Source organism: Ranitomeya imitator, chromosome 5 (assembly GCF_032444005.1).
Source record: "Ranitomeya imitator isolate aRanImi1 chromosome 5, aRanImi1.pri, whole genome shotgun sequence".
In the NCBI taxonomy this organism is placed as follows: domain Eukaryota; kingdom Metazoa; phylum Chordata; class Amphibia; order Anura; family Dendrobatidae; genus Ranitomeya; species Ranitomeya imitator.
The window spans coordinates 16,555,801-16,568,317 of record NC_091286.1 but is presented as its reverse complement, the minus strand read 5'-3'; the positions used below and the strand labels follow the sequence as shown (position 1 = coordinate 16,568,317).

At 44.0% G+C, this 12,517-nt stretch overlaps 1 pseudogene; it reads right to left on the bottom strand.

The window, feature by feature from the left end:
* Positions 1-12,517, bottom strand: part of LOC138637638 (zinc finger protein 729-like) — a 304,899-nt pseudogene that overhangs the window by 54,059 nt on the left and 238,323 nt on the right.

The following is a 12,517-nucleotide window of genomic DNA, read 5'->3' as shown; positions in this document are numbered from 1 at the left end:
CTGGCTATTTTCCCGCACGGATACACTTGGTTTTTCCTTTTTCTTTTTTTTTGAAGCTGCGTTGGTTTCTCTTTTGAGAGTTCCCGCAGCATTTGTTTGCCCCATAGGTGAACTGTTTTTCTGATTCTCACCTTCTGGACTCAGGGTATCCCTGAATGGACCTCGGTCCACTGGTTTATTTGTCCCTTTTTCTCCCCTCCCTGTTCCCGGTCTGCCCTTACTTATGTCCTAGTCTATTGGCCACATGTTTTCTATGCCTTTGCACAGACTATCGGTGTCTGAGGATTGTAAAACTGTTTTTATGTCTTTCCAATGAGTATCTCACTGTATTCAATTAACGTTAATGGCCTCAACTCACCGGGCAAGAGGTCTGTGGTCTGGCGTCAGTTGGGCAAATCCCACCATGATATTTTATGTCTTCAGGAAACTCACTTGCTGGAATGTGATAATCCCAGAATGCAATCAGGTTTATACCCGCATCAGTTTTTCGCCAATGGCCCGTCAAAAAAGGCGGGAGTAGCCATTTTTTTCAGCAGGTCCAACTCCTTTCAGCTGGTTCGCTCTATAGCGGATCCGTTGGGTAGATTCATTGTGGTTCTATGCCTTATTAATAATGCCCCCTATACTATTGCCTCGATCTACGCTCCTAACGTAGGGCAGCTTAAGTTTCTGGAGGGCGTTTTCAAAACTCTACACGATATCCAACACGGTCACAAACTGATTGCTGGTGACTTCAATGCCCCAATGTCTAGGGTTCTTGACTGCTCTGCCTCTTCCCTGACTAGATGCGAGATCGGGCCTCTAACTGACTCTTTCCACTTGCATGATGTCTGGCGATATCTGCATTGCGGTGAGAGAGACTACACATTTTTGTCTCCCAGGCACGGTTCCTATAGCAGGATTGATTTTGTGCTGGTGAATGACGTGGCTCTTCCTCACTGCATCTCATCGGATATAGGCAGTATCACCTGGTCGGACCATGCCCCGGTGTCCCTTGCCCTGAAAGACCCCTTGGCCATCAGACCCCCTGCGTACTGGCGTCTCAATGCCCATCTCCTTGCTGACCAATCCAACTCCCAATGTATAGAGGAGGCCTTGGGGGAATTTTTTGCCTCCAATGACACCCCTGGCATAGGTGATGACACCCTCTGGTTCGCCCACAAGGCGGTAATTAGGGGTCATTTCATTAAGCTGGCGGCAAAGGCTAAGAGGAAGTACAATGCGGCCCTCCATATAGCCCTAGACGAATTATCTCGTTTGGAGTCTGCTCATAAACTATCCCCCACCCCAGCGCTTCTCTCTGACCTTTCTAAAGCCCGAATTGATGTTCGTAATCTACTCCTCCACAAGGCTGAGAAGGCCCTGAGGAAAACTAGAGCCAAATTTTACACAATGGGGGATCGAGCGGGCGCTGTTCTGGCCAGACGTGTTAGGAAGAGAGAGGCTCAATCCAAGATCCCATTTTTGCTCAGGCCTGACGGCTCCCAGGTTCGCAACCCGATTCAGATTGCTGAGGAGTTTGCATCTTATTATTCCTCTCTCTATGACCTCGGGTCTGACCCAGGGATTCCCCAGCCTTCGCGGGAGTCAATTTTGGCGTTCTTGGAGAGGGCTAATCTCCCCTCGGTCACCCAGGAGCAGCTCTCTTTCCTAAACGCTCCCATTGTCGAGTCTGAACTCTCGCAGATTGTTAGAGAGGCCAATAAGAGTTCTTCCCCGGGGCCTGATGGCTTTTCTTTCCTTTACTATGCTCAGTTCTTTTCTATCCTCTCGCCCTATCTTTTGCGCCTTTTTAATAATTGGTTGTCGGTTGGCAGTATTAGGGCGGAGGGGTTGGAGGCTTCCATTGCGACTCTCCCCAAACAAGGGAAACCCACAACATCTCCGGGGAACTTCCGCCCGATAGCACTTCTAAACTGCGACGTGAAGTTTTATGCAAAAGTCTGGGCCAACAGATTATTCTCGGTCCTTCCTAGTCTCATCCACCCCGACCAAGTTGGGTTTGTTCCTGGCAGACAGACCAGGGATGGCACCAGGCGCCTGATAGATCTCTTGGATGTGGTGGAGAGGGGGAGCCTCCCCAGTGTATTCCTGTCGCTGGATGCCGAAAAGACGTTCGACTGGGTGCACTGGGGTTATATTGAACTCACACTGGAGAAATTTGGGCTCACCGGGCAGATTGGCAAAGCGGTTATGGCATTATATTCCAATCCTTGCGCGTCGGTTCGATCGGCGGGATTCAGGTGTCGGACATTCCCTATTCGGAATGGTACTCGTCAGGGCTGCCCCCTCTCCCCTATCATCTTTGCTCTGGTCATGGAGCCTTTGGCTGCCATGGTCAGGCAGTGCGCGGACATAAAGGGAGTCGAGGTGGGGGGATCTGAACATAAAATCGGTCTCTATGCCGACGACGTGGTCCTGACCTGCACCTCACCCTTAACCTCACTGAATGCGATCACTTCCATCCTATCTGAGTTTTCGGCGGTTTCATATTATAAGCTTAATTTGACCAAATCCACAATTTTTCCCCTTTTCCTCCCCGCTCCCCTTCAGATTCAAATTCAATCTCAATATGCGTTTATTTGGGCTCCCTTGGGCTTTACGTACCTAGGCATCAGGATAACTAAGCTAGATAACATAGTCCGTATGAATTGTGAAGAAACTCTTTTGGAGGTTAGGAGGGGCATGGAGCAATTATCAAGTGCGTCCCTCTTGTGGATGGCCCGCATACAAACGGCGAAAATGCTATTCCTTCCCAAAATAATGTACCTTTTTCGGTGCCTCCCCCTTTTCATACCCTCGAAGTTTATTTCAGCTTTTCAATCCCTTATAGACCGGTTTATTTGGAATAAGAAGCCCCATAGGGTCAAGCGTCGGATCATGTCCCTACCGTACTCTGTGGGGGGGTTGGGAGCTCCTGCGGTGCAGTCTTACTATAGGGCGGCGATCCTTGAGCCCCTTAAAATATGGTGGGAGGGGAACTCATGTTTGCCCTGGTTTTTGATTGAATCTCATTTTGCCCCCCAAAACTCGCTTAGATTGCTCTTGGAGCTTCAGCTGCTTCAAGTCCCTCTTGTGGGCCCCTGTCTCCGTTCAATTAGGAATGCTTCTAAACTATGGGCGCTGCTTAGTACTTCCCATCTAATGTTTATGTTTGACTATGTTTCTTTGCAGGCTCTGGAGTGTGCCATTGGCCACATTTCTCTTTCCTCCTGGACGAGGCGTGGGGTGCTCCGGGTGGCGGACCTTTTCGGCTCGGACGGCATTTTGTCGTTTGAGGACCTCTCAGGGAGATTCTCCCTTACTAAGTCTGACTTCTTTCAATACCTGCAGATTCGCAGCTTTCTCAGGACATGTCGGCCATTCGGGGCGCCCCCGCCTTTGACAGAGGATCCGGCCCACAGATTCTTCAGACCGGCCACTATTATGCCACATGGCATCTCCATAATCTATAAAGCCCTCATTTCATCTGGTTCTACAGACAAGCTTCCTTTCATGTCTTCCTGGGAGTCCGCGCTGGGTTTTGAGGCCCCCCTGGAGGATTGGCAATTTGCTATGGTTCACCCTTCCAGGTTCTCGTCTTGCCTTGGCCACTTGGAACAGGTGAAAAAAATTCAGCTCCACTGGTACCTCACCCCCGTCCACCTGGCGAAGGTTTTCCCAGCTTCCTCCCCTCTCTGCTAGAGGAAATGCGGCGCCTTGGGGTCTTCCTCTCATATCTGGTGGTCGTGCCCGCAGATTCAGGTCTTCTGGCGCAAAGTGGAGGCTTTGATTGTTGATCTGACCCGTCTCCCCCTTGTGCTGAGTGGTCAGCTCGCTGTTCTGGGCATCTCCCTCATTGATCTCCCTTCCCCCCTTCGACCCATAGTTTCTAATATCCTAGTTGCCGCTAGACAATGTATCGCGAAGCATTGGAAATCCTCGGATGTCCCCTCCAGAGCAGAGCTGATCTCCAGGATCGACTTACACTTCTGCTATGAGGTTATTATGGCTCAGGGTCTATCGAGGAGAGCTAGGGTCCTCTCGTGGTGGGACCCCTGGATGTCCTCGGCATATATATCCCAGTCTGCTCTCTCCCTTATTTAAATTGTATGCTTCTCTAATTCTGTTCTTTTTGGCTTTATCTGACACTGTATTTGTGTATTTTGTACTGATTACATTGTGGTCTTTAATATGTTATGCATTGGACCTTTCCCCTTATTACCTTTCCTCCCCCCCGTCTTATGTGTTGTTTAATATGCAAAATTTTCAATAAACATTGATTGGTTAAAAAAAAATAAATAAAGGGAACACTAAAATACCACATTCTAGATATCTCTGAAAGAAATATTCCAGTTGCAAATTTGTATTCATTGCATAGTGGTATGTGTTCAGAACAATAAAACATAGCAATTATCAATGTAAATCAAAATGAATATCCCATGGAGGTCTGGATTTGGAATGATACTCAAAATCAAAGTGGAAAATCAAATTACAGGCTGATCCATCTTCAGTGGAAATGCCTCATGACAAGGAAAAGATGCTCAGTGTTGTGTGTGGCCTCCACGTGCCTGTATGACCTCCCTACTGTACAACACCTGGGCATGCTCCTGATTAGGTGACAGATGGTCTCCTGAGGGATCTCCTCCCAGACCTGGACTAAAGCAACTGCCAACGTGACGTTGGTGGATGGAGCAAGACATAATGTCCCAGATGTACTCAATCGGATTCAGGTCTGCGGAACGGGCGGGCCAGTCCATAGCATCAATGCCTTGTTCTTGCAGGAACTGCTGACACACTCCAGCCACATGATGTCTGGCATTGTCCTGCATTAGGAGGAACCCAGGGCCAACCACACCAGCATATGGTCTCAGAAGGGTCTGAGGATCTCATCTCAGTACCTAATGGCAGTCAGGCTACCTCTTGCGAGCACATGGAGGGCTGTGCGGCCCTCCAAAGAAATGCTACCCCACACCATTACTGACCCACTGCCAAAGTGATTGTGCTGAAGGATGTTGCAGGCAGCAGATCGCTTTATGCGGCATCTCCAGACTCTTTCAGGTCTGTCACATGTGCTCAGTGTGAACCTGCTTTCATCTGTGAAGAGCACAGGGCGCCAGTGGCGAATTTGCCAATTCTGGTGTTCTGTGGCAAATGCCAAGCATCCTGCACGGTGTTGGGCTGTGAGCACAACCCCCATCTGTGGACATCGGGCACTCAGACACATGCACATTTGTGGCCTGCTGGAGGTCATTTTGCAGGGTTTTGGCAGTGCTCCTCCTTGCACAAATGTGGAAGCGGTCCTGCTGCTGGGTTGTTGCCCTCCTATGGCCCCCTCCACGTCTCCTGGTGTACTGGCCTGTCTCCCGGTAGCACCTCCAACTGCACTATCTGAGCCACTTGTGTGGGTTATAGAGTCCGTCTCATGCTACCACGAGTGTGAAAGTACAACCAACATTCAAAAGTGACCAAAACATCAGCCAGAAAGCATTGGTACGGAGATGTGGTCTGTGGTCCCCACCTGCAGAATCACTCCTTTATTGAGGGTGTCTTGATAATTGCCAATAATTTCCATCTGTTGTCTATTCCATTTGCACAACAGAATGTGAAATTGATTGTTAATCAGTGTTGCTTCCTAAGTGGAAGTTTGATTTACTTGGGAGTTCTGCTGTTTAAGTGTTTCCTTTATTTTTTTGAGGAGTGTAGTATTGTGTATAGAATAGTACTGTGTATATACAGTGCTGTACTCTCAATACTAATGCCATGTACACAGACACAGCTCCATGATGAAACACACAATAAAAGTCACTCACCGGTTGTCACTTTCTCAAAGAACAAATACAAGTAGACTCATCCACTGCTACCACTTCTTTTTCTGTGGAGCTAATAGACAGAAGTTTGGAGAAGCCTGTGGCGCGCTTCACAGTGATTGATGAGGATCTTCTCTTTCCTCCTTCCCTTCGGGTCATGTTAATACTACGCATAATACCAATTTTTGGAGCATGCGCACTACAAACCACATAAAATTAAAGAACATCACGGACAGTGTTTTTTTTCTGGATGACGAGGTTGGACTTTAAAAAAACACTTGGTTTTTGTGTCCTTTTGCAGGCCTGTCTGTGGGATGTCAAGGGGCCAATGGGATAGGCTCACTGTGGGTTTGAGTTTCACAGCCCTCTGAAAATCTGCAAGGCTGGGTAGATGGATAGATGGCCAGTTCAGGCCTGTCAGGGGATTTGCAAATGTGATGTAGGGTCTGTATTATACTCCCACCAAATTTGCACTCTAATTGTCAAATCGTACTCTTTTCCTTCCGTGCTTTGCCCTGTGCCAATAAATAATAAGGCTCATTTTCTTCTATCACCTCTCGTGAAATAAAAACATTTGGGGCTGCAGCAACATTTTAATGGGAAAAATTAAATTTTTCATTTTCAAAGTTCCATGCTTTAAAATACTGTGAAGCACCTGTGGGTTCAAAATGCTCAGTATACACTTAAGAGAAATTCCTTAGAGGTGTAGCTTCTAAATACGGTCACAAGTGTTTTTTCTTTGCTTTGGGCCACATCAGGGGCTCTTCTAATGTAACATGGAGTCTGAAAACTATTCAGGCCAAATTTCAACTCCAAAAATTAAATCTTGGCTCCTTCCCTTCCAAGTCGAGCTGTGCCATGTGACCAAAGTTTTTGCCCACATATGAGGTATTCTTATGTAACGTGTTGTAAGGTCCATTTTCTCATATTACCTCACGTGAAAATAAAAAATAACAAGACTTCCTGAATGTGCTTTTGAATATGTTGAGCCGTATAGTTTTTAAAAGAAGGTATTGTTTGGGCTTTTTCTGACACATAAGCACCTCAAATTTACTTTGAAAGTGAAGTGGTCCCTTAAAAAAAAAACTGTGAAAATTTTGTTACAAAATGAAAAAGCTATTGCTTAAGTTTTAAGCTTTCTAGCATCTTAACAAAATAAAAAGTGCTTACAAAAATTCTGCCAATTAAGAGTTGAAGCATGGTAGATATTATTTATTAACTCTTTTGCATGGCATGACTATCTGTTTTAAGTGCATCAAAATTGCAAAGTTTTCATAATTTTCAGCAAATACAAATTATATCAACCTAAATTTGCCACTGACGAAGTACATGTTATGAAGAAAAAAAAAACACATTCTCAGAATCACCGGGATTGGAAGCAGCATAAAAAAAATTATTACCGCAATAGCCTCTTGCCAGATTTGAAAAATGGGGCTCAGTCAGGAAGGTCAAAGCTGGCTTCAGTGGTAAATGGTTAAACATAGTACACATTTCAATATAAATAGAATGTCAGCTTTATTCTGCTGGTCGATACAATAATACCGATACAAAATTTATATAGAATGTTTTTGTTATAGAATTTTTTTTTGCTATAGTTTAATATTCATAGCGTTTTTAGTTTACCACAGACCCTTGTGTGGCAAATTATTTTTGTGTGACAAACTAATTTTCACAAAAAGATGTACGTGCCCAAAAGTTGCTTCGCTTTAATTCACTTTTTTTTTTTGTTTAAGGCTATGTGCACACGTTGCAGATTAGGCTTAGGAATTTCTGGTGCGGATTCTGCCTCTCCTGGCAGAAAACGCACCTGCGGATTTGTTACGTTTTTTGTGCGGTTACACAGCGTTTTTTGTGTGTTTTTGCTGCGGTTTTCTTGTGGATTTGCTGCGTTTTTTACCCCTGCGGTTTTCTTTAATGGAATGGGTACAAAAACGCTGCAGATTCATAAAGAAGTGACATGCTACTTCTTTTAAAACGCAGCGTTTCCGCAGCGGATTTTCCACAACGTGTGCACAGCATTTTTTTTTCTCATTGATTTACATTGTACTGTAAATCAATTGCGGATCTGCAGCGTTTCTGCACTGCAAAAAATGCTGCGGATCCACAGAGTATCTGCAACGTGTGCACATAGCCTTAGAGCACTGTGCATTACCTCATCCTTGTAGTGTTATACTGTTGTGAAAGATCTCTCCCCCGCGTGAGTAATTTCATGTATAACAAGATCCGTTCTGAGGTCAAAACACTTGCCACATTTTTGACATGGATATAGCTTCTTCATGGTGTGAGTCCTCTGATGTTCCGTAAGATTTGATTTCTTGCCAAAACATTTTCCACAATCTGAACATGAAAATGGCTTGTCACCTGTGTGAGATCTCTCATGTATAACAAGAATCGATTTTTGTACAAAACACTTCCCACATTCTAAACAGGCATATGGTTTCTCTCCTGTGTGAGTTCTCAGATGTGTTAGAAGAACTGATTTATGGCCAAAACATTTCCCACATTCTGAACATGAAAATGGTAGTTCCCCTGTGTGACTTTTCTCATGTATAACAAGAGTTGATCTTTGGCTGAAACATTTTCCACATACTGAACATGAAAATGGCTGCTCACCTGTGTGAATTTTTCTATGTTCCCTAAGAACGGATTTCTTGCCAAAACATTTCCCACATTCTGAACATGCAAATGGCTTCTCCCCAGTGTGAGTTCTTCGATGTTGCACAAGATTTGATTTGTTACCAAAACATTTCCCACATTCTGAGCATGAGAATGGTCTCTCCCCTGTGTGAGTTCTTTGATGTTCCTTAAGAATTGATTTCTTGTGAAAACATTTTCCACATTCTGAACATGAAAATGATTGCTCCCCTGTGTGAGATCTCTCATGTACAATAAGAGTTGATCTTTGGCCAAAAAATTTCCCACATACTGAACATGAAAATCGATTCTCCTCTCTGTGAGTTTTCTGATGTTGCATAAGATTTGATTTCTTACCAAAACATTTCCCACATTCTAAACATGAAAATGGTTTCTCTCCTGTGTGAATTCTTTGATGTCCCCTAAGAATTGATTTCTTGCCAAAACATTTCCCACATATTGGACATGAATATGGCTTCTCTCCGGTGTGAGTTCTTTGATGGTCCCTAAGAATTGATTTTTTGACAAAACACTTCCCACATTCTGAACATGAAAATGACTTCTCTCCTGTGTGAGTTTTTACATGACCAATAAGATTTGATTTGTGACTAAAACATTTTCCACATTCAGGACATGAAAATGGTTTCTCCCCTGTGTGAGTTTTTAGATGACCTACAAGATTTGATTTCTGACTAAAACATTTGCCACATTCAGGACATGAAAACGGCTTCTCCCCTGTGTGAGTTCTCTGATGTTTAACAAAAACAGATTTATAGGAGAAACACCTCCCACATTCTGAACATGAAAATGGCTTTTCATCTTTGTAGATTCTTTCCTGCATAGAAAGATCAGATTTCTGGTTAAAATGTGTCCTAGATGAAAATGTTCTCCCCTGCTTATGTCTGGATATTTGTTTGCCAATCACTAATTCATTAGATGAAGATATCTTGTGATCTGCGGAATCACTGGACATATCGCTGCTTTGAAGGACTACATTTATATTAGGAGTTATGGAATTCGCTTCAGTGGTATAGTTATCTTCTACTTTGTGATTTGGAGAACAGAGATGGTGTCCATAAAGGCCTGTAATTATTTCTTCATCTGAGAAGAAAAAAAGAAACATTGGTTGGCAAACCATTATAAAATACAATTCATACATCCAAATCTCTCCCACAAAGCTCTTCAAAGTGCTACTTCACCCTAAATCTCTTCACTAATCTCTAAAACCCTACTCTTGTTTTCTGCTCAGCCAAGAATTGAAGAGCATCATCCTCTATAATCTAAACTTCCTATCACTTATTTAAGATTTTTCTTGAACTACTCCACTTACCTATATTGTGCTACCCCATACAAACAGATTAGTTCCCGACATACAATTTTACACATGTCTTAAGAACACATCTTATTTTGGCAGGCCTATAACATTCAATAATGAAACTTTTCATCTCTTAAAATATACCTTAGAAGGTGATCCTTTCAGCTAACAGATTTCCTCACACTCCATATCTGTGCATAAATAGCTACTGTACAGCTTTATATGCACTACTTTGTCATGACTTGACCATTGTACAAACAACGACTTTTACTTGTTGGGTCACCCCTTTGTCTCATAGATCATAGGCCCTTGCTAGCAGAATCCTCATACCTATTGTTGACTGAGTTGGTTAGTTTGTTAAGGCCCATTTCGATAAAGGTCTCATTTGCCAATCATCAGCCTAACAAACACTCGTTTCCAATTACTGGCCCATATAAACATGCCGAGAATCAATTATGGTGTGACTCTGAGTCACTTCTCAAGGACAAGCCATGAGCTAGGATAGTCAAGGATTCCGAGGTCAAGAGCCAGGAGGGTACGACTTAAAAAGAGGATACAAAGGTGTAATCAAGTTACAGGTAGAGTCAGAATTCCAAGGATAGAGTGCGTCAAGGCAAAAGGATTAATACAAATAGGTAGTCAATAGGCAAATCCAGGGTCTGACAACAGAAGATCAGAATGTCTGAATTCAGAGCACAAAGCACAGAGAACACAACACACTGAGCTGAAAGCTACGACTGGCAGCTATCTGAAATAGTGATGGGCGAACCCCCCTATGTTCAGGACCGGTGGGTTCGCCCAAGTTTTTTGTAAAGTTCGATTTGGGGACGGACATGACATGAACTTGCGTTTGAACCCCGAACTCGGACTTTACATATATGGGATAGGGTGTGGGGGGGGGGGGGGGGCCGTAAAAAAAAAGCAGAAAATTAATAATAAATATTAGAATTATACTTACCTGTCCAGCAACGCGTCCTCCCGTCCCGCTGTCCCCCGGCCGCATCTGCTTCCGAGGCCGCTCAATAACTGCTGGCAGTATTCACTGCACTCGGCAGTCTTCGGCTTTTTCCAGCGGTGTTCGTGTGGTGACGTCACTGCATGAACACTGCTGGAAAAGCCGAAGACTGCCGAGTTCAGTGAATACTGGCAGAAGGACGTGTCACTGGACAGGTAAGTATAATTATAATGTTTATTATTAATTTTCTGTTTTGTTTACGGCCCGAACTGTAACACGGGTTTCCCATGGAAACCCGTGCTCGAGACCGTATGACTGAACATTAAGTGTTCGGGACGGTCCCGAACTTTACAGTTTGGGTTCACCCATCCCTAATATGGAAGAGACAGCCTAGCCAAGTAGCTGGGTAATCACTTGGAACAGGGAGCACCTGAAGGAAGCTCAGCACCTCCCAGTTGCAGATTGGACAGCTGAGCTGTCAATCAATACAGCTTAGCACACCCCTGCACTAGATTGAACAATTGAGAAGTCAGTCACTGAGTCCAAGACACACTGAGAGCTGGAATCCTGACATATGTTTTTTGTTGGCCTTTCTAAACAGGCCATTAAATGAACAAAAACTTTTATATATTGGATAGGTGGAAAATTAACTGTCTGAATCAGCTAATCTACAGGTGCTTTTCACAAAATTAGAATATAATCCAAAAGTTAATTTATTTCAGCTCTTGTAGAGTCATTACAAACAGAGTGATCTATTTCAAGTATTTAGTTCTGTTAATGTTGATGATTATTGCTTACAGCCAATGAAAACCCAAAAGTCATTATCTGAGTAAATTAGAATACTTTATAACACCAGCTTGAAAAATGATTTTAAAATCGGAAATGTTGTCCTACTGAAATGTATGTTCAGTAAATGCACACAATAATTGGTGGGCGCTCCATCAACTACTGCATCATTGCGGCGTGGTATGGAGGCGATCAATCTGTGGTGTTATGCAAGCCCAGGTTGCTTTGATAGCAGCCCTCAGCTCGTCTGCATTGTTAGGTCTGGTGTCTCTCATCTTCCTCTTGATAATACTCCACAGATTCTCTATGGGATTAAGGTCAAGCGAGTTTGCTGCCAATCAAGCCCAGTGATACTGTTGTTTTTACACCAGGTATTGGTAATTTTGGCCGTGTGGACAGGGGCCAAGTCCTGCTGGAGAATTAAATTTTCATCTCCAGAAAGCTTGTCGGCAGAGGGAAGCATCAAGTGCGCTAAAATTTCCTGGAAACCAACTCCACTGACTTTGATCTTGATAAAACACAGTGGACCTACACCAGCAGATGACATGGCTCCTCAAACCATCACTGATTGTGGAGACTTCACACTGGACCTCCAGCAGCTCGGATTGTGGCCTCCACTCTTCCTCCAGACTCTGGGACCTTGATTTCCAAATGAAATGCAAAATTTAATTTAATCTAAAAACACCTTGGACAACTAACAACAGTCCAATTCTTTTCCTCCTTGGCCCAGGTAAGACCCTTCTGGTGTTGTCTATTGGTCATCAGTGGCCGGACACAAGGAATGTGACACTTGTAGCCCATGTCCTGGAGACGTCTGTGTGTGGTGAAGAAATAACTCCAGCAGCAGTCCACTCCATGTGAATCTCCCCTACATTTTTGAATGGCCTTTTCTTAACAATCCTTTCCAGGCTGCGGTTATCCCGGTTGCTTGTGCACCTTTTTCTACCACACTTTTTCCTTCCACTCCACTTTCCATTAATCTGCTTGCATACAGCACTCTGTGAACATCCAGATTCTTTACCAATGACCTTTTGTGAC